General features: G+C 39.0%; 1 protein-coding gene across 1 annotated transcript in view; it reads left to right on the top strand.

The window, feature by feature from the left end:
* Nucleotides 1–4,060, top strand: part of LOC108965686 — a 60,113-nt gene that overhangs the window by 53,161 nt on the left and 2,892 nt on the right. The gene's annotated exons all lie outside the window — the stretch shown is intronic.

Consider the following 4,060-nt stretch of genomic DNA (forward strand, 5'->3'; position numbering starts at 1 on the left):
GTATGTCAATTTTGTCGTATATCACATATATGTAGCTCATCGTTCCATCCATAAATCTTTCGCAGAGCGACGACAGTTTTTTTGATGTTAGGAGGCTCATTTCGAGGCTAATTTTTTTAAAGAAAAAACAGAAAATTCTAATTTTTGATTTTTGAAGATTATATTTTTCAAAAGTTGGCCGCGGCTATGTCTCGTTCAAGCATTCCGACTGGTAACTGGCGAATGACACGCGTGATGTTTTACTCCGAGATCTGAATCGAAGTGGGATCGCCCGCATAGACTTTACTTATTCCCACAGAAAAAAGTATAACGGTGCGATATCAGATAATCTTAGTGGCTAATCGACATCCCAAACCATGATATTATCTGCTCACCGAAGTGTTTGATGCAAAATGTGACGGCGTCTTGTTGAAACCAAATGTCGGCGGGATCACAAGCTTCAATTTCAGGCATCAATCGGTTATCATACGGTCGCCATTAACGGTACGTTCTTACCGCCAGAATTTTAGAAGACATATAGACGGATGTGGATCATAAATTATTACATAAGCTAGGGTAAAAATTTGAAGGGCATACGTGACGTGATTCGTTTTGCGAAAAACAAGCTTCACATTTCGAAGCTGACTGTTCCGAACAGCTCGGTACAACAACCGATTGAACAGAAAACATTTTTTTTTATCACTACTTTAGCAACATGGGTCTTAAAAAAAAATTTGTTTTTTTTTTACCTAGGATGGCCCCTTAGCCCCTTAATTAGTTATGAAACAAAATTGTTTCCATTATCTCGGAGACTTTTAAGGAAACCTTGGGAAGCATTCTCATCTTTATTAGATTCTCTTTCAGACTGGACCAGAATTTATCCAACTCTTATTTCTGTACTGACTAGAAACCACTTTGAACTTTAGTTTAACTACTACTCGCGATTTAGACTCAGACATATAACTAATTTATTTCAGTTACAGCTTACGATATCTCTATTGATACCGCAAGTCTGTTGAAAATTATTTATGCTTAACTTTGTTAGCAAGTATTCGCCACTCACTCTCCTCCTGTCTCACTTGCAAGCCTTTCCAAAGGATCACCATAGTTTAAGTCTAAAACTGACACTCCAACTTAACACTGTTTAACTTAACCTTGTAATATTTCGCGAATTTTATGATCCATTTATCATAGCTTACAACTTGATACCAGACCCCCACAAAAACTTCAATTACTCACTAAGTTTATCATAAAACCTGCACACATCACATGATGGCTGTGGTGCAAAGAGAATGCGTATGCCAGACCCGCACAACAGCCTCAATCTGTGGTTGATGCATCCAATTCATTTCGACAAATGCCCACATTTGTTAATGCTACCTTTTGCGGTTGCGGCAAATCATTGCTGTCCATACATTTTTGCAATTTGCCGCCGCTCTGAAATTACCAGTGAATGAACGTGAAATTGCTCTGCGCCATGAGCGTGTGCGAAAACTTTTATCTCTAATACGAGAAGTTTCTTTGTAGACTTTAGTTCAATGAAACGATTACTCAAACTATATACAGACATAGTTGCAATAGCAGCAACAACAATAACGGTAACGGTAACAGCAGCAGCAGTGCGGCTGACCATCAGCAGTCATGCCCTAAGCCGATACGGTGACGAAGCTCAATAGTAATGGTTTACTAGTATTATTTATAGTGACGCGACCCCCTCTCAACACCCCCCCAGCAGCCAGATCTGGTGGCATTCGTGACGACTAACTGCTGATTGGATTTGTTTGCGCTGTTCTCTACACGTTATATTTTACTTGCATTCGACGCTTTTCCTCTCAGCCTTCTCGGTGGCTCCTGAGCTTCACTGCTCGAACTCGTGCATTCGCACTCTTTTGGGATTCCAATATTACGCTGATTGAAAAATTGTGCAACATTGGGCGAGAAGGACAAACTTTTCAATACGCACACATACGTTTCTGTACACGTCAAAGTATGTGTGTGTGTGTGTGTGTGCGGGAGTGTCACAGCGATTGAGTATAATGCAACAGCGTCAAATTGATGTCGCGACCGGTCGTCTGCGATTAATGCGAATTTTTATGCGCACTCCGGAGGCGCTTGATTTTTAAATCGCTCACAACAACAACAACAACGGAAAGTGAGAACTTTAACAAGCGTTATAAGTCATATTTACGCCGTTTGTAAGTGTGCGAAAGTGTGTCGGCGGTGATGACAATCAGATACTCACAACATACAGACATATTTAATGTTATATTTATTATTAAAATTCTTGTCATGACATTTTATTGCGCTTTGCTCTTACTTTGATTGCAATTTAAATTTAAATGTATTTCTGAGGAGAATTCGCGGAAGCTGCCTACTTGCATGTAGTTTATTTCTAGTTTTATTAAAAAGAGATTCCATCGGAACATGAAACGTGATAATGAAAATGTTTAAGCTATTTATGCAATGGAATGTCAAAAACGTTAACTTCGCCTGTACCGAAACTATAACACCCTTCATGTGATATTTCTTTTAGCATAAAATAATTAATTTATGATTTTAATCGGTTAGTTTGTATGGCATATGGCTGTGACATTTATTACAGTGGCCATATAAAGGAGCGCAAATTCGGTGTGGGATTCGCGATGGAAGAAAGACTCAGTCGTCAATTCCTGGGATTCACTCGGTGGCTCGGATGGTGGATTAGCGTCAAGCCACAATCCACATCAGAGCAAAATTTTTCAACAAAACTCTGATTTGCTCCCACCCACCGAAGGAATAGAAAGACGATATGACCAAAGACGGCTGAAGCACCCCTATGTCAACTTCATCAAGCATTTTGACTGTCGAAAGTTCGTAACCAGATCGATCATGTTGTGAACAAGACCTCTCCAATGTCCTTGACTTGCGCACGCTCCGAGGACATAGCCACAGTCGATGGTACGGTAATAGACACAAAAACACTAGAGCTTTTAACGTGAAAGCAAACAAAGAGGAAGGCGTCCACTCCATTGAATAGATCAGGTGGAGAGGATTCTGGCTACACTAGGTATCTCGAATTGGTCAAATAGCGAAAAGGAGAAACGACTGGCGCTTTAAAAGTTTGTATGACAGCTACATGCTATAGTGTTCCGATATGGGCGAAAAACGGACATGTGCAAAATTTCAAATCGGTATATCAAAAACTCAGGATAATTAAAGATAAACAGAGGACTCAGGCGTTTCCTTTTAACAGAATTGACCTCAACCATTACCATATGGATATATTGGCATGACGTATTATTTTCTGCAATATAAAACGTTTTAGTATCCGCTTCTTGTCTCTTAAGCCATACTTGTCGAGGCCCTTCTAACATTTAGTCCGCATGCATGGAACGTACACCGCAAAGGAAAGCAAATGCAACTTTATTCCACCAACTTCAAATCATGTGTAGATTTTTAATATAATAATTTTTTAAAGGAAAAAAATATTCGAATTTTACTAAAGTCTTTATCTTATGAGAGCACCGCTATTAGATGCATATTTCTTATTATTGACCAATATAGTTATCGAACCCATGTCTCTCATCATCGCCCATGGAGCAGCTAAAGGATAGTAGTATCAGCCTCCTCTGTGGCTAGGAAAATAGTTCCCGAACAGAAAATAAATGTATTTTTTAACTAACATATGGTCTGAAGTATAAATAACAATACACAAAGCTTTCCCAGGACCTAAAGCAGTTCTTTCCCTTTATACTTCTTCATATATAAAATTGGCGCAACTGCTTACGATATTCCTTGCAGCTGAAGGCGCAAAAACCTACCCTGATAGTCAAACATCGGCAATATCCTTATCCTTTCGGAATTTTGTTCTAAATTTTTAAAATTTCTATAAGAAGGCTTAGCATCTCTTTCGATGGCATTGCAATATTTAAATCTGTACTTATAATTTCGTAAGAACGAGGCCTACCAAAAGTATCTCTATTGGTCAAGAACGTTTCGAACTTCACAAGAATAAGTTTTGTATCCACCGAAATAGTTCAACAATAAAGTAGTTCTGACCTAGTGCAGCAAGGGCTTTCTAACAATTAGCCGAGATCGCGGA

The sequence above is a fragment of the Bactrocera latifrons genome, unplaced genomic scaffold (assembly GCF_001853355.1).
Source record: "Bactrocera latifrons isolate USDA-ARS-PBARC rearing strain unplaced genomic scaffold, ASM185335v1 scaffold_10, whole genome shotgun sequence".
In the NCBI taxonomy this organism is placed as follows: domain Eukaryota; kingdom Metazoa; phylum Arthropoda; class Insecta; order Diptera; family Tephritidae; genus Bactrocera; species Bactrocera latifrons.